The 22,462-nt window shown below is 40.9% G+C and overlaps 1 protein-coding gene across 3 annotated transcripts in view; it reads left to right on the top strand.

Annotated features, from left to right (window-relative positions):
* Positions 1–22,462, top strand: part of Chrm2 (cholinergic receptor muscarinic 2) — a 131,391-nt gene that overhangs the window by 71,683 nt on the left and 37,246 nt on the right. The window contains exon 3 of one of the 3 annotated variants that reach the window (XM_076566519.1): positions 3,693–3,794. The exons of the other annotated variants lie outside the window; for them this stretch is intronic. The gene's annotated coding sequence lies outside the window, so the exon portion shown is untranslated. The remainder of the gene's footprint in view (positions 1–3,692; positions 3,795–22,462) is intronic. 3 annotated transcript variants of the gene reach the window in all.

The following is a 22,462-nucleotide window of genomic DNA, read 5'->3' as shown; positions in this document are numbered from 1 at the left end:
TAGTGGAACATTATCCAGGGACAAAAAAGTCTAACACTGGATTCCTTCCACCCAACTTCATCCTCCTATAAGATCCTTCTGTTTTATGTACCCAGACAGCCTTTGTATCTCATCCATGGTAAGAGTATCCACAAAACCATGCCTGTCTCAGAAGACTAAGAAAGAACATGACCAATCTTATGTTCAAGGACAGTATGCACTTTGGAATACTTTGAAAACACATGTTCTTGATTCTTTTTTGAGTGTTTTTTTCTTTCTCTTTTTCAGGCATGAATCTAAGTTGAGAGAGAGAGAGAGAGAGAGAGAGAGAGAGAGAGAGAGAGAGAGAGAGAGAGAGAGAGAGAAACTGATAGCTATTTGATGTAGAAAACACATATGTACCCATTTTCCTCATGTTCTCCCATTTTTTAAGACCTAGAAGTAAGGAGTGATTTAAAAGGATAGTGATAATGTTACAGATAGAATGAAAACAAATAAAAATCTGATAATTATGGTATATGGATTTTTCCCATTTTGTCAAAAAAGATTAATGTAGATATTCAGTAAAGTGATTATAGATTTTTATCTAAGTAATGACATGGTCCGCATTACAGGGAATTTGTTGTAAGTCTTACATCATCATGGGTTTGGCCATCTGCCCAGAAGGCCTCCTCAGCTATGACATCTACCTGTTAATCAGAAAGAAATTCTTCCTGCCTGGAGTTTCTACTAAGAAGCTCTGCTTGTTTGGAAAGAATTATTTCTCCCATTAATAAGATTATTAATTAAATTTGCAGGCAAGAAAATGAGGATTAAAGACCTAGAAGCTGGAGTCGATGAGTGAGGTAGTTAAATGCAGTTAAGAGATGGTGCCTTCTGCAGAGCCAAGAGAAAAGATTGGGGTCAATTGGTGAGAAGTCGATATGCTGCAAAGAGGAATGAGCAGAGATTTCTGTCTTGACATCTTTTATTAACATACAGTGAGGGAGACGAGAGATGCTGTGATAACAGGGGACATTTGATAGATCAGTGGAGGTTTAAGTCTAGAATGAGATAACTATAGAGGACCTGGTTGGGGTTGGGCTCTTGTCTTGGTCCTGGTTTCAGGTTTTGTGGTTAGTTGACTGGGCAGTGATAGGCTGAATTGGGTTTACACTCTAACATCTGGAGCGGTACACTGCACAATGTGGATGATTCTGTATAGTGGAAAGGAACAGATGGTGGGAGCTCACCAATAAGAAAAGCAATATACTGGAGTACAGACTATGACAGGAATGGAAATATGAAAATACAGTCAGTAGTTCCAATAGGGTCTTTCTTCAATTAAGATGTCACTATATTATAAACAAAAATAGAGAACTAGAGTACAAGCGGTAGTCAGAAGAGATGATAAAAGATCAACACTTCAAGGAAGGAATAATTCTCTCTCTCTCTCTCTCTCTCTCTCTCTCTCTCTCTCTCTCTCTCTCTCTGTGTGTGTGTGTGTGTGTGTGTGTGTGTGTGTGTGTGTGTAAGGGTAGATTATATATAAGCATTTAAGTGTGGGTATAAGTGCCCATGTACTGCCTATGTAAATGTATAGGCCATCAGTCAATGTTCAATGTCTTCTTCTATTCCCCCCTATACACACTTACTTTCTTTGAGTCAGGTGCTCTCATTGAACCTATATCTTTCTGGTTAACTAGGGTGGTTAGCTAGGGAGCCCTCAGGATACCACAATCCTCCCAGTGTTGCAATCATAGGTGTCTTTACTATGCCCAGCTTTTTGCATAGGTGCTGGAGATCTGATATTGGATCCTCATATTTGCACAACAATCACTTTATCTACAGAGCCATCTCTACAGCCCCCAAGGAGGGAATAATTCTGATTTATTAATAGGACAATCCTGTGAAATAGGGCTGGGCACTGAAAACAAGTGGGAGTGAAGACAGATGGAGTTACGGAGTCTCAGGAAATGCTAGCTTTGAGCACTGCAGGAGTGAGAAGCTAGTGGTTAGTGGACTCACACGCGCTGACAGATATCTCCAGAGCCACAGCATTCTAAAAGTAGATGGGAGACAATGGGATTGAAGAAGTGACCGATAATCTAGTGTCAAATGGAAAGAATGTCACCTGGCTTTTGTAGCTAGAGATTTCCTGCCTTGCCCAGTTAAGACAAATCTCTGTCACCCACCAGTCCCACAGCTGCTCAGACCCAACCAAATAAACACAGAGACTTATATTGCTTACAAACTGTTTGGCCATGGCAGGCTTCTTGCTAACTGTTCTTGTAGCTTAAATTAATCCATTTCCATAAATCTATACCTTGCCACGTGGCTGGTGGCTTACTGGCGTCTTCACATGCTGCTTGTCCGGGTGGTGGCTGCAGTGTCTCTCTGCCTCAGCCTTCTGCTTCCCAGAATTCTCTTCTCTCCTTGTCCCACCTACTTCCTGCCTGGCCACCTACTTCCTGCCTGGTCACTGGCCAATCAGTGTTTTATTTATTGACCAATCAGAACAATTTGACATACAGACCATCCCACAGCAGGCTTTTACTTGACTAAAAGGAAATGTTTTGAATAATAAAAAGGAAATAGCTCCTCTCTCCTACCACAGACCTGTCTCATCCAGAAAATGAGAGGATGATCAGTCTCCCACTGGTAAAGAAGAGGCAAAGCAGTGGTGAGCAGAGCCATAGAGGAAGGCATGCATGACAACAGTTGAAGACAGCCAGGAGGGCTAAGGAGGACTGTGAGCAGAGGGAGTCAGTCTGTGGAATGGTGAAGGATGTCAAGAATAAATAACAAGACAGAATCACTCATCTCAACATGACTTGAAGGATGCCTATGCTTAGTCATGCAGAGACACAGGACAGCATCCTGAGAAAGGTGCTGTCTTTCTGTCTGTGGCCCATCACAAGGAGGCCAATTAGAGAGGAAAGGAGTCAGAAACCAATATATCACACTGTAGGTAAATCATGTCTTTTAATCATTCAAATAATATCAGAATATGGGCATAATTATCCTCATTTTTTAAGAGAAGACAGGAACTCAGAGAGGTGAAATATTCGTCCATGCCGGTTAATGCAATGCTTATTGCAGAAACCAACCTCTCATGTGTCCAAACCTTCTTGTCTTACATCATTTTAAAATAATTAATATTTAGCTCTGAGTCACAATTAGTTAGTCAATAAACTCCTAAGTTCTCTAGTTCTATATCTCAAAAAATAAAAATAAAATAAAAAACTCAAACAAAGATTATCAGCTTTATTCTGAGAATGGTAGTAGAAGCCTGCAAATTCATACTCTGGAGGTAAAGACAGGAAGAGCAGGAGTCAAGGGCAGCTTTGACTACAGCCTGAGCTACATGAGACACTTAAAAACAAACAAACAAACATGTTGGGTTGTGGTAGTGCAAGCCTTTAATCCCAGCTCTCAGGAGGCAGAAGCAGGTTGATCTCTGTGAGTTTAAGGCCAACATGGTCTACAGAGAAAGTTCCAGGACAGCCAGGGCTATACAAAGAAACCCTGCCTCAAGCAAGCAAACAAACACAAATCCTGTAAAAACAAATTGAAAAACAGTTTCAACATATCACATGTGTCTAATACTGTTTCACTTTTTAAATGATCAAATGGAGCCAGGGAGACAGCCCAGGGGATGAAGCACTTGTCAGATCTCCAGAAACAGTGTTCAAGTTCTAATAGCATGTCTGTAATCCTTAACGTTCTCACAGTGATCAGAAGTAGAGGCAGGAGGACCTCCACAGCTCACAGGCCAGCTAGCCTGGTGTACAGAGTGGTGATCTACAAGAGGCTTCCTCTAAAACAAATGAAAGGTAGGGAACCAACATCTAAGGCTGTCTTCTGACCTTGACACTTTCCTGCCTGTACTTATACACCTATTGTGAAGGAGCACACACACACACACACACACACACACACACACACACACACACACACACACCAGAGAGAGAGAGAGAGAGAGGGAAGGAGGGAGGGAGGGAGAGGGGGAGAGGAAGAGAGAGAGAGAGAGAGATGCAGAAAAAATAAAGTGACACATCTGTAAAAACAATTAGCTATTAACATTTAAAACTGCAGAACATCTATTACCTCCTCTGTGAGTGTTTATTGTTGCATCCTTAAATCTCTCTAAATATGGGGGAGTTCACATGCTCATTCCCCCACTAACTTGAACTGTAAAGACTTTCTGTTATAAACGCCGGTATTAAATTAAATTAAATCTAGGAAGAAGCATTTACCTTTATAGGACAAATCATTTTGTACAAGGGGGAACTTTTGTGGTCATGTCTCCGGTAAAGAGGTCCTTCCTGTGCTTTTCCTTCTCCTGACTTACCACTGAGACATTCCTTTGCTCTAGTCTCTGGAGTGCAATTGAAAGGCCTCTGACCTTCCTTTGTGTTTGTCTGATTACTAATCTGATTACTAATGAGACTGAGTGTCTCCTCATTGATTCGCTGGCCATGTCTCCTGTCCTGTGAAGTATCTGTTTATGCTTTTCTTGCATACACACACACACACACACACACACACACACACACACATTTTGACTGGGGTGATAGAGTGCTCTTCTCAATCAGGACTGCCTCATTTTATAAATGTAGCACTTACATCCAAGGGACAAAAACGATAACATCACCTGGGGAAGTGAGGGAAAGAGACTGAGCCAGGCACGCATGCATCTGGAGGGTATATAGAGCTCTGTGACAGCCTTTCCCCCCACAATCCCTCATCCTCAAACAGGGGTGGGAGAAGCCATTTGCACAGGACCAAGTAGCTTCCAAACAGAATGGATCTTATTAGCTCACTTTCGTTTTTCTGAGAGAAATGAAGCAAAACAGGCTGTGTACAACCGTTACAAGAGAATCCTGTCCACTGTCATGAGCTACGGCATGGAAATATTTGTAAAGTAGGAAGCACCATGGAGAACGTGGTGTGGGGAAAGCAGGGGTAGGTGGAGATTTGATTTGAAGCCTTGTGTAAGATACATGACGCTTAGAATGAAAATGACACTGGGAGCCAAGAGTAGTAAAATGTGACCTGGTAGGGAGGTCGGCAGCCTAGTCAACTGGGGGAGGTTTTATTACTGAAGAGCAGTTTTTCTGGGATTTATAACACACAACACATGGGCTTGTCATTCCTCCACTAATTGCATGTGATGAAAGAGGGGATGGGACATGGCAGTGACAGAGAAGGCAGGAGTAAGTGACCTGCCATATTGATACCCTCAAAGAATTACTTGGGATTTGGGATGGGATGGGAGAAACCTCTCAGAACGGATTTTCAGTGAATATGTGCATCCCTCCTTCTTTCTCCTTCCCATCCCCCTCACTCATCAGCCTAAGCGGTGTACCCTTGAGCAATGTGAGGGGATTTTTCTAAACCCCCAGACGGCCTCTGGGATCTGTAGGCATCCTCTGCTTTTCTTTGTTCTCTCAGCCTCTGAGGTTCTGCCACACATCTTTCCTTCTTGTTCTTCGATTTTCATCCTTTGCAGTGCCCCTCATATTAAAGAGGCACTGAACTGAAACCATAGGTGTTGAATGTGATTGGAGTAGAGTGCAAAATGTGTTCTGTGAGAAGAACGCTGGGGCTGGGGTGGGGGTGGGGCGCTGACTATGAGAAATGAGCAGAAATAGATTAGTGTCCTATGTGGGGGTTGAAGTGAAAACAGGACAAGGGCATCAAGAACGTATCCAATCATATCTGTCTGATATTTGTACATGACGATTGTTTTTTTTCTAACATGATAATACAAAATAAACTTATAACTGTGCTATGTCCTATCATTATTAAATTCAAAATAGTGTGCTAAAGGCAATAGGCTAATTTCTCTTCTACCTGTTTTTTGTGTTTTCTCTTTCCTTCATTCTGCTGTTACTTGTATATTTACTCTGATGATGAACAGATTTCACTGAAGATCTTCTAGTCCAGCCCTCCACTTTATAAGGAGAAGGGGGGACCTGGAACGCTGTTCAGTTTGCTTTCTTCTTAAACTGTTAAGCTCTGGTCTCTGATGTCTACACTGCTAGTCTCCATTCATTATGGCCAGAATTCAGTCCTAGAAAAGTGCCTCTCAGAAATCATTTGACAGACTTCAGAGTAGTCACATTTTTTTTCTTTTTCATTTCAGTAAAATTAAGTATGATATCCTATCCTGACACTGCGCATGTGTCTTCCGTTCTCCTTGTCTCCACCCACTTTCCCATCTCCATGTTGCTGTCAATCAGACCTCAGAGACCCCAGTAGAGCTGACCAGATGTTCTCTACAACAGCCTACTAACACGTACACAAAAGTGCACAGATCCCTTTTCTGTTCAATTTTACTGTAATTTATTCCCAAGGTCACAAATATCTTAGTTGAACAGGAAGTGTCATTTGTTTCGCCTGCCATTGAGGCCAATATTTAGTAAAAATCTTTCATCATTTAATTATGCTGTTTGCCCCATCATAGGCAGTGGCTGAAATAGACATGCCAACCAAAAGTTTAAACCCTGTACTAGAGCATGTGTCTTGTGCCTTCATTTCCAGAATGAATCAAGCCTTTTAAGGCAGACAAAGCAAACTCAGAGAAAGCATAGCAGCATCGGAGATGCTATAGTAGATGTTGGTTCTTTTTTCTTTTCATCTTTCTTCCTTTCCTTCTTTCCTTCCTTCCTTCCCTCCCTCCCTCTTTCTTTCTTTCCTTCTTTCCTTCCCTCCCTCCCTCTTTATTTCTTTCCTTCTTCCTTCCTTCCTTTCCCTTTTCCTTCCTTCCTTCCTTCCTTCCTTCCTTCCTTCCTTCCTTCCTTCCTTCCTTCCTTCCTTCCTTCTTTCCTTCCTTCCTTCCCTCCTGCCTTCCTTCCTTCCTTCTTGGGGTAAATGCATCAAAAAGGCAGACTATAGAAGAGACTAGAAGTTGATTTAAAGTGAAGGATAACTCAAAACAGTATGTTCTTTCTGACACTTTTCCCTGTTCAGTGTTTCTTTGGCTCTGCCACTTAAATGGTGAGAGGAGAGTTTGTAGCAGAACTGAGCTAGTTAACTGCATAACAAGCAATAAATCTGAGTGGAGCAATGACCTTTTTTTTTTTTTTCCAGATAGAGCTTTCAGAGTTCAATTGCTTATATCATTCATATTAACATTCTTTCTTGGAGTCAGTATGGACCATGAGCTGGCACTTTAATAAGCTACCAGAGGGATATGATCCTAGGGTAGCAAGACTGTGTCTCTCATAAATGAAGAGAGATATCATTATTAAAACTTCAGTGACCTGTTCTCTAGGAGTATTAAAACAGGTACATATGTTTAGCATTATGTGAAATCCCTTTTGTAATTGTCTTTTTGCATGTCTCCTATTTAGGGTCAAATGATGTAATTCATTCCATAATTACATCAGTTTCCCCCTCCTTGTTACCTGTCTTTCTGCATGGTTTCACTGAATTTATGTTATCTGAACCTATTAATTCAGTTTCTTGTTCTGACCCTGGCCTGTTTTCCTCTTTGTAGTTGGTAGTTCTCTTTTCTGAATTTCTCTCTTTGTTTTGTTTCCATGAACAGTGAGCTCGTGAAATTACAAATAATATAAGATGACTCAACTACACAGAAAACTACCTAGGAAAGAAAACTGTTTGGAGTCTAGTTCACACTCGCTCTTCTGCTGTGCCTGGTATCCATGGAAGAGTCTAGACAGGGTTGAACACATTGTGGGAGTTACTTCCTTCCAGGTCATCAATTGCAATCAACCCATAAGAGTCACCAGATGATGGCCAAAGGGAAAGAGGACACTTAGAAGGGGAGCATTCATGGTGCCTTCTGCTGAGTCACTACACACTGCACTGAGATGTGGAATGTTACAGTTCCATCATCCAGAGCCAGTCAGAGATCGAAGCTTCGAGGAGCCCTCCCATCCCTTTTTTGATTAGTCAAAGGTAGTGATGTCCCCTGCTGAGCAGTAGTACCCTGGACACTGCAGATTCCTTTCTGGGTCGTCTCAGGGCATTCTTAGAGAGCTATATGGTAGGTGGGATTAGAAATTAGTCCAACACAAAGAATAAAAGTTCTGGGATAAAAATAAAATTTAGAAATTGAATATGCAGAAGGTGGATTGGATGGTGACTGGGAAGCCTGGAGAGTGCTGAAAGCATGCCATCAGGGGCTTAGTTCCTGCTGCTCTTACTTCGCACTCCACACTCTTTGCTTCACCCATATGTAGTTCCTCCATTCAAGAATATACATTTGTTAATTGATAGTGCTGGTAAAAAGAAGACAATTTGTATTGGGTAAAACTATGAATGAATACTTTGTAACATTCTGGCATGTAGTAATAACTGATGGTATATTTGAATCTTTACAGAGCCAAGTCTTATAAGTTCTGGAAATGTACTATGTATTTATTCTATAGAAAAGGGCTCTAGCTAGACTCCCATTTCACTAATAGCTTTCTCAGTGACTGCTTCGATTGTTTTCCCCTTTTCTGGCACATTAGCTTAAATAGTGCAGGTCTTGATCTCAGGGGTAATTTTCATTTAGTTGGATGTTAATTATTTTCACAGGTAGAGAGACCCCAGGATAAGCTGTTTTCACAGTTTCTTCTAGCTGCTTTACTGGCCTCCATTTCCATCTGGCTACGAAAGACTATTATTAAACATCCATGTTGTCTTTAACTCCCAACAATGCCTTTTGAGAGAAAAAGCACTTACCTTTCCTGTTAATTTCTTATAATGGAATTCTAAAAGAAAAAAAAAAAGCCTAATGGCTTCCTTCACAAAGCATGATGCTTTGTGTTTCTGTCATGTTGATACATTTATAAACTCGGGTTTTGTAAACTATGCTGATGTAAGTGATAATAATATGATGAAAACAGTATTTTAACTATTCCATTGAGGTTTCAACTTGATATTTATTTCTTTGCCGCCTTGGAACATTTCTAGGCTTTGTCTTCTCTCAACCAGGCTAGTTATGATTTCCCTAGTGGTGTGTAAAACTCCGATAGAAAAATAAACCAGAAGAAGTCCTATTGTATGTTCCATCTGCATCTTACCCATCAAAATCTACCCATCAGTTGGGTGTGATACAAATCCACAAAAACAATAGAACACAAATTCTAGTCCATTTTGTGCTGTTAAAACAACTTTTGGAGCCCACTTCTATGATGGGACACCTCGCACAGCCTTGAAGCAGGGGGAGGGGCTTGGACCTGCCTCTACTAAATGTACCTCACCATAGGAATCTTTACCTTCTTGTAGGAGGTAATAGGGATTGGGTTGGGAAGGGGAGGCTGGAGGGGTAGGAAGAGGAAAGAAAGGGATCTTTGGTATGTAAAATGAATAAAAAAAATTTTGTTAATAAAATATAAAACCCCACTGGGTGAGACATTTATAATCAGCAGACGTTAACTTCTCATAGTTTGGAGTCTGGGAAGCCTACCATCAATATATTGTTGCTTGATGATGGCCTTCTTATTTTAACATCATCTGGTAGAAGGGGAGAGGGGAAAAGGAGAACTCACTTCATCTTACTATAGCAACACCAAGAGGAGAATTTGGAAACAGTGTTGAACAGGTAAGGAGGGTAATTGCACACAAGTGTAGAATGTATTTGAAGTCTGTAGAATGGCATAGAATATAAGCTGTGACTTTTAAGTGAGAGAAAAGAGAAAAAAAAATTAATCTATATCCTCTTGGTTTAAATTCTTTGGTTTCCTTTGCTTTCTGTTTTATATACTCTTTTTCTCCTTCTCTGAGATGTTTGCAAGATGAACTTTAATATAAATGTACTGTTTAAGGGGAAATGCCAACTCTTAGTCATCTAGAAAAAAATACTTTACTCTGACCTAAGATTAAAGCATATAGATAGCAACAGAAAGCCCAGATTGGAAATAGATCTGGTTTCTCAATCCTCCATTACCAATAGACAAAATAGATGTCCGTGGGCTGATTGGTAGCAAAGGGAGATGGGAAGACTCTCCCACATCATCTGCTTTTTCACTCCCTCTCTTCCTAGAGGGTTTGAAGATTACTAGTGTCCTAATTTTCCTATTATCAGAAAGTCCTAATATTACCCTTTATTGTTAAAAAAAATGGGAACTGTAAACACATTCACCCAACCCAAATCCCTTCGCCTATGGCTCCATTGTTATTTCCTAAAAGGATTTCTTTAAAATGTGAACTGAAGTAAGAGATCAATATAGCCAGAAGACAGAAAATGGGACCCCATGAAAGTTATTTTCTTTTTATTGTTATCATCTTAACTCAAATTTACTAGAAGGTGTGGATGAGCAGCTGAATGATGACCTCTCTTCCCACTGATCCCTGAACAGTCACTGAAAAAAGCATCACTTGGAAGCTGCAGTTGAAGCAATATAGGGGTTGGCTCTGGGGCCCATTGTTCAAGGAAGTTGGGAGATGCTCCCTCTTCCAAGTCTCTGCAGCACCCAAGGAGGAGTTGGGTGCTTTGGTCTGTGCCTGGCTACAACTCTAGACACAGAATGAATATCCCACTTCCCTGTGGGTCTGGTAGCAGTCCAGTAGGCAGGAACTCACCCAGGGAAGGATGCAAATGACAATGGTGTGCCCATGTCCTCCCAGTGTGTCTTTGGATAGAGCCCACTTTTTGTTAACACAAAAAGCAATCACAATATTTTTGTTGTAGTTTTTTCCAGAAATAGCTCTAGAAACCCAGAGACTCAGGAGGCCACTACCGGTGAAAGGTTCAGCAGGCAGTGTCTGGCAGATTGTTGACTTAACAGTTCAATGTCCCCCGCACATGAACTGAAAGCATTCACCAAACCCGTAGTCAAACAAGTCAGAAAGAGAAGGTGTGTCTACCTGCTTGCTGAGCAATGGCATCTTTAATATTGTGAAAATAACAGATCATCCTTTCTTCTTTCTTTCTTTCTTGGCTATTCCTCAGAGACATCTGAAAAATGAGTTTATATCTGTAACAAATGGAGAGTGACTGGAGGAAAACACATGTATGTGATAAAGCCATAGGACAAATCTCAGGACCACATCTCTCTGTACAACATCAAAGCATAGAAAGTCTGTTCATCTCTCAGGCAGTTAACAGCTTTATTTATGTTTGTTTTCTCTTATTGAACATAGTAGATACATGACATAACTCATCAAAATAATAAAATATTATGATGGCTTTGTATCTTTACTTAATGAATAACATATCTTCTTGTCTGGAGCCACATCATATTGATATACATACATCACTAATTAGTTAAACAGTTTATTAGTTCAAATATTTTCCATTCAAACCACTCCGAAAATTTGACATGTTATAAACCAATTTAATCCAATAAGTGAATTTTAGCAATTGACCATGTAATTTGGATAAATACCAATTGCTTACCGGGGCTGTTTTGATTGAGGAACACATTTTGAGACAGCTTTACGCTGGTGTCATTTAATTTTTTTTTCTATTTTTGAAGAAGAATTTGGCAACTTTTCATGAGCATTACATTTCTGTGGTGCTGGGGGTGAGCCCCGTAGAAGGAAACTGACAGGCTTTCACCTTGGAGCAGGCCAGAGAAGACATTCAGTGATCAAGCTGCCTTGGTACCAGACACGGACACTTCAGCCCTGTCAGCAGCAGGGAGGCCAGAGCCCGTGTATCCTTGTCCTGGTGGCTTTGTGAATGTACAGATGGGGAGAAGGGAAGCCTTTTCTTTCATTTTTTTCCATTTTCTTGTTGAAAGGAGAAGAATCAAAATCCACTGAGAATGAGAAATCATAAGGGAGTCCTGGGGATGGGAAGAGACTCCAGCCGGTGTGCAATGCCCCTCTGATGCAGTCAGGAAGCCAACAGCCCTCAGCCCTCAATAGGATGCCACCTCTTCAGTGGACATTGCTGCTGTTGCTCCAGGGTTTCTGCTTTGGCTGTGTGCTCCTAAGCATAGGCTCTCAGAGACACATCAGTGGGTCCTTTACCTTTGAGAGACAACTGGAAAGGTAGCTGAGAGGTGAATTTTGTGTTGTGCCCTGCAGACCTTGCACATGCTCTTGGACAGAGTCCGATGTGTGAATAATGATAGCCCAAGTCATCTCCACGTGTCTTCCTTTCACCTCCCTGCCTTTGGTACCCTCTTGTCCTCTTTCATCCACCCATTAGGAACTCTCTCCAGAGTTTTTCTTCTCTTAGTATTCCCCTTCCACTTTCTTCCCCTTTTCTTCCCTGACCTCTTTCCCTGACTTTTTTTCTTTACTAATATGAACTCATTGCATTCCTCTGTTAAAAACAGAGACTTTGCGAATTCTCCCACCAAAAACAAATCAGTATAAGTTATAAATCAATGTGCATGTATTGCTGCTGTGTTAATATCAACATAAAATAGTCTCAGTGCATACATTTAAAGAAGCTGTACTCCTCCGCCCAGGACAAGCAAAGTGATCACAGTGGAAGAAGAGCAAGAAGCTTATTGTTGAAACTGGAGTGTACTTATGAGCAAGTGCTGGCAGAATGGTCAAGTCACGGGATCCATGCTGGCCACCAACGGGATGGAAATAGACAGAGGGGTCGGTGGGCAAGTCATCAGGGGAGTACCTTCCAGTGTGTGTGGAGGCTGTGCTTACATGTGACGACAGACTCCAGTGTCCACAACCTTCCGTTCCACAGACTTTGGAAGTGGAGAACAACGCAGTAAAGTGGACACCGAGCCAGACAGGGGTGGGGCCGGTTCCTAGCAGCTGTGCATGGTAGAGACATTTCCTAAGTCAATTGTGAGGCAGCAGCTGAGCGAGAACAGACCAGAATGCAAAGGGTAGAGGAGGACACACTCCGCCCTCTCATTTCAAACCCAGTTCTATCAAGTGTGCTTACTGTTTTTTTTTTCTTTTCACATTCAGATGTTAAACTGAACCTTTGGTTTAATGGTGGTGGAGAAAACTGAATAAAGACATGTGATTTGTTTCTGAAAGAGTAAGAATTTCACTGAATTTGTTTCAGTATGGGGGTGCGGGGAAGAGAAGTATAAATTCCAAATAAGTGCTTCACCTGCAAAAGAATTGCAAGGCATTGGGAATGAATTGCAACCTCTGTGGTGTAAGAGTTGGAGAAGGTCTAATGAACACACTTATGCAAAGTGCTCCCTATGCTACTGGAAGGTCTCAGTGACTCACAGTTCACTCAGAAAAAGAACTAAGCCCTTGAAAGTCAACAATTTTTTTCAGGGCTTAAAATAACATTAGTCTAAGAATTAATTGCAAGTGTAGTTCTTCTCTCAAAGAACATACACACTAGCAGACAAACTGGAAGACAGACGTTGCAGCAAGGGCTTGATGCAGTTATGATTAAGTGTGTCCACTGTTGTTATGGAGAAAGACATTCATTAAATTTAATGGAACTGGATTGGAAAAGTTCTGCCTGTGGAAGAATTGAGAAGGGGACAGAATTGAGAGCAGGGCTGGAGAAGGAGTTCGTTTGAACTAAAGTTTTGTTCCAGAGTTTAAGAGAAAACAAACAAGCCAACAAGCAGGAACTGACAGGGGGTGAAGCACAGCATAGAAGAAAAGAACAAAAGATAGAGTGGGGACCGTGGGCCTGCAGTGCTTACCTGCTTCCTTGTTACTTACCATTCATACATTTGTCTCATAAATATAAAGCACGATGCTGAGCAATGAAGATGGAGATGTTAAAAGCTACTGTCCGTGCCCACGAGATACTTTCAACTCAGGGAACTCAAAAGTAGTGAAGCATTGGAGACACAGAAGCAGATGGAGGGTGCTCGGGCAGAGCAAGGCCAGTGTTTCTGGAAGCCTGAGGAGAATTTTTAAATTTTTCATATTTGAGAGTTCCATGCATGCATGTAATGTGCTTTGATCAAATCCAGCCCTACTTCCTTCCCTCTCTCTCCTCCCATACTCCTTTACCACTTTTCTTATAACTTCAAGTTTCTTCTTAAACCAGCTGAGTGACTTTATGTTCCTTCTTAAACTGAGTAAGTCCACTCAAGTTTATCAGTACGTGCATAGGACCATCCCCTGGACCAAACCATAGGTCTCAGCCCTGAAGCCAACTGACAGTAGTTCTTCAGAAAGCATGCACAAGACCCCCCTACCCCCAGGAGCCAAAAGCTCAGCCTGAGTTGGGGGACGGATTCATGAAAGGAGACGATTGCCTGCTTCTAAGAGTGAGGTTACAGGATTTCAGCTGTTTTGTTTTCAAGGCTGAACAACGAAGAAGGAACCCTCTAAAAGCAACAGGGAACACTCATGGCCAGGGAGAACTCATAGCCAAGAGTCCAGGCTGTTTTGATCAGCTATTGTTCCTCTCTTGCTACTTGGAACTATGTCTGGGTTAAGCAGGGATCTTGGAGCTATTTTAGATGAGCTCCTGGGACCTCAGGCACATTCTAGAGCAGTGTCTGGGTGGGACCCGGCAAATACAGAAGCTGTAAAGCTCTCCCATTGATGTAGATGTCTTCCCAGAGATGAGTTGCACCAGGATGTATATACAGCTTTGCACTAACTTCAGCTAAAGCCCAAGTCTATTCTGATCCTCTAGTAGGCTCCAAATGTTGTGATAGAATCAAGCTTTTCTTCTTGGAGACGTTTATGTCTTCTCATTTCCCTTCCCACTACACTAGCTGGTTGAATCTATATGATGTTCAATCACTGATGAATTAGATTTCATTTGCGGAACAATCTTGTTTTGAAAATTTGTCTATTTCCTGCTGGGTTATATATATTCATGAGGGAATCTGCTGAATAATTCTTCCCCAGGTGCACCCAGGAGGGGAAAAGTGAATTCTAATAGTATGATGTTTTTATTAGAATATAATTTTCAAAAATCTTATTATTAGTTAATTGCATTCCCTAAGAAATAAGTGTATGTGTACATACTGATGAATTTTTAGAAGGAAATTCAAAGCTAGCTTCTATACAAAGTGTATTTACATATTATGGTCATTTAATGGAACACATTTCCTTCAGCTTGTTCTTGCGCGTGCAGACTTAGTAGAAGAATGAGTCAAATGTTAACATTCTGTGACCACCGGATACTTGCCTCTGGAACCTTTACATTATGGTCCTTTGTTAGCCTTGGAAGTTTAAGGGCCCAGAGCAAAACAGTGTTCAACTGCCTGCCTGCAAAATACCAGAAAATATGGGACTAGTCACACTGCTAAATACTTCTCCATTCTGTGTCCAGTCCCCTAAAGAACAAAGCAGATTCCTGCTTCCATTTCAGACAGAAAAAAAGAAGCTGCAAAGTCCCCTGGAGAAGCAGCCCTCCCTTCACAGGCTGCTGCTGGGACATCTCTCCACCTACGCCTGTGCCTGCGTCACAGGCAGAGATGGGCCCACTCACTCTGCTCCCCACGATGATGTCCTTTCAATTTCCTCCCCTCCCCTTTCTCCCTTTCTGACCAGTAGAACAACGAGTACCTCATAAAATAATAGACAACAGTATGTTAGAATAACTAAAGCTGTCAACTTCCTAACTTAGCTAATTTTTTTTTAATCTTCTAAATCACTTTAGCATAAATTTCCACAAATGGCTTTCTAGGTAGAATAAAGCCTTGCAAATACTGGGGAACTTGTTGAGGGGCTCATGATGGGCATAATACCATGAAAGTTATTCTTGGTTTAGATCAAAATAATATAACATACATGATGGAAAATCTAAGGCAAGAATTATATTAAACTATAGAAACATATGGATTAATGCAGAAAATCATTATGATGTACCTTTGTAATGAAATAATCTGGTAACAGCACTATGGTGTTTAAGGTGATATATATAAGAGACTCAATCATAATACTTTTAGTCATCTATCTAATGTGACACCAAAACAATATATAGTAATGATGATAGAATTAAGATAACAACATAGTGGCCAAATGTTTTCAGTCAAAACTATTTGGGAAATACAGATCATGTCAAATCTGAGATGATAATGCCTTTTCTAGATTCTGACATTCAAGAGTTGAGAAAGTAATGAATGGACGTTTTACTGTGGATTTATCACTTATTGATAATAGAAAATTGGTAAATTAAACCAAAAGGAAGTTTTCAGAGAGAATGACCCACCTATCTCATTGCTCATAAAGCACAGAAGTACATTGTAATTTCTGCTTTATAAAGCAACCATTAAGAAAATGAAGCACTCTAGAACTAAAATGATGACAGTCTTGAAGAAGGGAAAGACAGGTTTCAACTGACACAAACATCAATCTAAGAAGAGACTTCATACAAATTAGTGCCACAGTGTCGTCTCCTAAGACCACCTTCAGTTTCGATGACAAAAGCCATAAAACGAGGAATTACAGACTAACAGATATGTAGAAAAATATGGGCTGGTGACACAAATTCAATCCCTGGCACCCAAATAGTGGAAGGAGAGAACTGATTCCCCCTAGTTGTCCTCTGACCTTCACATATTCACTGCTGCATATATATACCTCCCACATGCAAGAAATATAATTTTTTAAATAGGGTATTTTAGTCATAGTCAAAGAGATTAAAAACTACAAATAATGGAAGACTTGTAAGTGACAGATTAAAATGCTGAGACTCTTTGTGAAGAGGAATGTGTTCATGAGCTAAAATGTGCTATAAGATAAGAAGCTGGGGAGCTGTGTGTAATGAGGTGGCAGATGGATATCCGAGTTCCTCGGCCATCCTGGTCCACATAGGGAGTTGCAGGCCAGTCAACGCTACATAAGGAGACATTGTCTCTTAAAAAAGGGGGGAAAGTGGTAAAAGAGAAGGCTAGGGGATGAACTAGAGAAACAGGAGATGAGAAGGACTAAATTTCTTAAATGAATGTGTAAAAATATCAAAGAATCAATTTTTTATAATATTATCACAAACCCTTAGTATAAAGACTCAGCTACCACAGAAGAGTCTTTCATGTGCAAAGAGGGGAAGTTTCCATGCATGGTGAAATAAGCCAGCCTAACAAACACGTTGCATGCTTTCTCTCAAGTATGGCATCTTGGGAGCAAACTGTGGATGCAAAGCTAAAGGAGGAAGTCATGAGATTATAGAAGAGAAAAGAGGAGCAGGAGGAGGTGGCTAAGAGGCAGGTAAATATGACCACTCTGTATTAGGTACAGAATGGAAATGTCACAATGAATCCACTGCTTTTTACAATTAATGCAGGATGACTGTTTTAAAAAGACGGGAAACAAGATGTCAAAAGATAACGTTCATCCTCTGTTTTACCAAGAGGCACAAAAGGAAAAGTGTGATGCCTCTCTTCAGCTTCTGCTGTGAAGGGAAGTGGAATTCAGGTGATATTGTTTTTCCTTCCCATTTCTCTAGGATGGAAAGTATACTATTAACTAGAAAGGGCAGAATAATATTTGATGATGGCAAAAGAGGAGACGCTAGCACAGCAAAGCCCAAGTGGTTTGAATGACTATCTCTGAAATGTTTGTCTTTAGCAAAACAAGAAGGGAAAAAGTGAGCTGATTTTGTTAAAAAAAATCATTTAATTTCAGAAAGTCTCCTCTATCTGGCATCAGCTTTGTTAGTGTTGCAGATTTTGTATGCTCTCCTTGTGTTTTGCTTTTAGTGAAATTACGGCAATGGAGGACTCACTTTAGTGGCCATGCTTTTACCTAATGAGATAAAAGGGTGCAGAGCCATATTGCTTACCAATTTGAACTTTTATTGCTTCATAAATTCCTACATCTTGAGTCATTAGACTTTTCTTTTCCCATTCGTAAAATTATTTTGACTAAGGAGATGAACAGAACATAAAATCTAAATGAGCATACAACTGACAACATGTCACTTCTCCTAGTCTTTGAGCCTGTGGAAAATTCGATTTTTTCCAGAAAGACACAATTCCGCACATCTTCCAGAATTATCATTTTTTTCATAAAGACTAGCATACATAATTAATTTGTAACTTATTTGTTTCTATCACAAGATGTGTATATATAAGAGAGAGAGAGAGAGGAGAGAGAAAGTGTGTGTGTGTGTGTGTGTGTGTGTGTGTGTGTGTGTGTGTGTGTGTGTGTATTTACCAGGATATGAAAAAATAATCTTTCTTTTTTTGGTTTGTTTGTTTGTTTGTTTTCTTCAGTATTTCACCGTGCAGCCCAAGCTGAACTTGAATTCACTATCTAGCACATGTTAACCTCAAACTCATAGTAATTTTTTTGCCTCACCATCCCCAGCGCTAGAATTACAGATACTCGCCATCATACTCAGCTGGGAGAAAAGATCTTAACTATATTTTGAGTTGAACTTATATCTAGATACCAAAATTATTTATTGATGTGCCTACAGCAACAGTGTGAAAAATTCTTAAGACCTTTTTAGGATGAAATTTTGTAAAAGAAAAATGTTGCCTCAATATTTTATAAGATGGAACAATTGTTTTAAACTTGCATGCTGGTGATCTGGACTTCTGGCTCAAGCTCCTTCACCTGCGCTGTGGTCAGCAACATGTTTAGGATTAGATGCACAGTGACTAGAATTGGTGAGGGATTCCTCAGGATAAATCATTGCAAACCTCCTCACTCTCTGGACTGACAGAGTGGAAGAGCACTGAATCTCCTGTACTGCTGAGACTGAGGAGCCGGAATCTGTGTTCCAGGATCTCTGTCTGAGCAGACTATGGAGGGTAGGAGAGGTTCAAGTGAGGCTCAGCCCCCATTCATCACGCTTATCCGCAGGACATCAGCTAATGACCTTTGGAGATGCTTCACCCAGGCAGGAGGGTTTCTCTGTTAGCACTTTGTCAGTCCTTCGATGACAGAGTGGGGGATTTGTAATTTGTGAACAAAGTCCACAGAGGCAGAAACATGAATGGAATCTCAGTGGAGTTAAAATAAAAACTTGATATAATGAAGCAACCAACTTTAATTTCAAAACAATGCAAAATATTGATTTCCTGGGTACATGAAAACAAACCTGGCTTAATTACTCACATAGAGATAAATTGGATATTTCTGAAGAAAAAAAAAAAAGGTGTATTCTTCTGGATACAGAGGAGGCTTTTACAACCTGAAGACTGGGACTTGGTTTGCCTGTAGGGGTGACCCATATTTTTTTAATGTTAACATTTCTTCCTGGAGTTGCTGGTTGATCTGCCCTGTCTTCTGGACTTGGCATTCACAGCTTCTCTGTTGCTTTGCCTCTTTTACCTCTGTCGTCCCATGATCACCACACTTCCCCCAGAACCGTAACTGTGCTGAAGAATCTCTTGAAAGGTTCCCTCTTTCACAATGTAATCTCATGCATGTCAGTCTCCTAAGAATTACTGTGGGACTGGAGAGATAGCAGTTAAGAATACCAGCTGTAGGATGGGAGGAGGTGACGAATACCTTTAATCCCAACACTTGGGAGGTAGAGGCAGGAGGATCTCTGTGAGTTTGAGGCCAGCCTGGTCTATAGAGTGAGTTCCAGGACAGCCAGGGTTACACAGAGAAACCCTGTCTCAAAAGAAACAAAAACAAACAAACAAACAAAAGAATACCAGCTGCTCTTCCAGAGGATCTGAGTTCATTTTCCAGCTTGAAATTGCAGCTCTAGGACATCTGACACCCTTTTCTGTCCTTTGTGGTCACGTACACACATACTCACACACACACACACACACACACACACACACACACACACCATCAAAGGAATTTTAAAAGGAAGAAGCCTGGTCATCACATTTATTGTTTTATCTTTTATGAACTTCAGTTTAACTTGTGTGTGTGTGTGCACATGTATGTGGGTGTGTGTGTATTAGAATGTGTTCAGAGACCAAAGGCCAACATCAGGTGTTATTCAGCCCCTGACCTCCACTATAGTTTTTTGTTTTGTTGTGTTGCTTTTGGTTTTGGTTTGGTTTGGTTGAGACAACATCTCTCACTGGCTTGAAACTTTAAAAAGTTCTATCCTCTTTCTTCCAGGTCTACAAAGTCTCTTTCACATTATAGTTTGCTGTTTCTTGTTTGGAGTCACGCAACTCCTGGTTACAGTGTGGTCTGACCCTAGGACCTTGCTTTCAGCTCTCCTGTCCTGTCATGGTGTCCTGGGTTATGACTCTTCCAGTTATGGCCCTGAGACTTCTTTGCCTCTAGTTCATAAAGCGTCCCACCTTTAATTTTCTGCATCATCTCCAAACCTCTCCATCAATTTCACCAGCAGGTTTGGGGCCTTGCTCTGCCCATGCCTTGCCCTTGTTCTTGTCTTCTTGGTGCTTCCTTCTGTGTCTTGACTGACAGTGAGCCATCATCATCACCTGATTCTAGGTCCTTCTCCCGGGGCCCTGCCACCATTGTGTGTTCTCCAATCACGGTAACCTGCTGTAATAGCATCTCACAGCTTATCCTTCACCAAATCACTCTTCCAAAACCAGTTCCCAGTAGCTATGGGATGAATGTACATTTGTCATCTTAGGTTGATATTCAAAATGTAATAGACTGACCAGTTTAAAAAACAAAAAAGGGATTTCTCTCATGGTTCTGGAGGTCAGAAAGTCCTAGGTCTAGGTTGTGGATGAGGGTTTTATTCCTAACTTGCAGAAGGCTGAGTCTTCACCAAGTCCTCATGGGCAAGAGAAAGTGGGTGTTTTTCTATAGAAAGACCATTGCACAGGAAGTAACCCACCTCCAGCACCACACATTCATCCAAGACTAATTACTGTCCCAAACCACCATGTCAAATACAATCTCCTAGGTTTATGGCTTCAACATATAAGTCTGGGGGAAGTATAAATCATCCAAACCTTGTTTTCAGCTTATTTGTCTTCACTTACCCAGGCCCTTCTTGTCAATAAATCCTTGCATCCCCACTTTCTTCCTGACACCTCTGTTCTCATGCCTCCCTTACTAGCCAGGTCTCTCTTGAATTCAGTTAAATCTTACTGATTTTCATGATATTTCTATTCTTCTTTTATAATGCTCAACTTGTATATTTCCCTTAACTGCTTGCCTGAATACATGGAGTGGTAATGGTTCTGTCACTGCATCACTTACACTGAGGTTCTCTTAGAATGTTAAGATCATATCTTGAATACTTTCATGATGAACAAGTCAGGCCTGGGAAAATAATTGGTGGTTTGATCTCTCTTCAGACCATCCTTCACCCCAGAGCATTTCATGAGCATCTACTTTGACTTCCAGTTAAATAGGATTTTCCATCCCATAGTTTAACTTTTAAAACCCTTACTGTCCCCAACACCTGGATATCAAGACCTCTTTGGAAAGTCTTTCTGTTTTCCTTTATCTTTGTAACTTTACAGTTAGGATCTATCTCACTAGTCACTCAGGAGCGATGGCTTGTGCCTAACTATCAACATTTTCATTCATGTATCAGTCAGTAAGCAACAGATAGAGTAAACACAATGTCCCTTCAACTTCCCCTAATTTCAAAACATCCCAGGGAAGTAAAAGACAAAATTAGACAACATTTAATTACTTCTCTTCCTCATCATCTTAGCCTGGTATCTGACAATAGCAAACATTAAATGATTGGGCTGAATGAAGAATGAACTAATTTTCAAGCTGATTTCTGCAGCATGAATTGTTAGAAGGTCTTATTAATAAAATCAAACCTGGAGCCAGGTATTGGGATGAATGCTGGAAGATCAGAGAAGCAGAACAAGCTACAGCCGCCTCACTTTGCCAGTTCCTCAGCTGATCCTGTTTCCGCAGACTGGAAGCTTCTGAGTCCTCATCCCAATGGATCTCAGCTGAACTGTGTTGCTCAAAGCCTAAAAGCTTAACCTGCCTAGTTCCTGGTCCTCAGGTCTTACATACCTTTCTGCTTTCTGCCATCACTTCCTGGGATTAAAGGCTCTTGTTACCATGCTTAGCTGTTTCCAGTGTGGCCTTGAACTCATAGAGATCCAGGCAGATCTCTGCCTCTGGAATGCTAGGATTAAAGGCATGTGTGCCACCATTTTCTGGCCTCTATATCTAGTGGCTGCTCTGTTCTCTGACCCCAGATAAGTTTATTAGGGTGCACAATATTTTGGGGAACACAATACCACTACAGAGTTCTGAATCCTGCCAGCATAGAAACTGGAATCAATACAGGCAGACCTCAGATCTCTAACATCTTGAGCCAATCCTTCCCTTTCTAGAAGATGAATGGAAACCCATGGATAGTAACATGCTTGCCTTCAACTAACAGAGTGGCCAACCCAGACAAGAGCTCAGACCAACCCTACTTTGTACATTCTAAGATCCTTTATCTACAGCCTGTAATTTAGAACTCATTGATTCAAAAAGTTTAAATGAGTAGAAAGTGGCATGTGAAAAGATTTTGGTGAATATATAATAAAACATAAAAGCTGTAACAAGATCCTAGAATAAAAATATACTCAAGAGGACAATTTATTTTAAATGAGGAGGGGTGAAGAAGAAGGAAAAACGGAAGGGAAAAAGGGAGATGAAGGAAAGAAGGGAGAAATGAAGGAAGGGAGGAAGGAAGGAAGGAAGGAAGGAAGGGAGGGAGGGAGGGAGGGAGGGAGGGAGGGAGGGAGGAAGGAAGGAAGGAAGGAAGGAAGGAAGGAAGGAAGGAAGGAAGGAAGGAAGGAAGGAGTTC

Source organism: Peromyscus maniculatus, chromosome 3 (assembly GCF_049852395.1).
Source record: "Peromyscus maniculatus bairdii isolate BWxNUB_F1_BW_parent chromosome 3, HU_Pman_BW_mat_3.1, whole genome shotgun sequence".
NCBI lineage: Eukaryota > Metazoa > Chordata > Mammalia > Rodentia > Cricetidae > Peromyscus > Peromyscus maniculatus.
The sequence above is the reverse complement of the archived record's forward strand: the minus strand, read 5'-3'. Positions and strand labels throughout refer to the sequence as shown.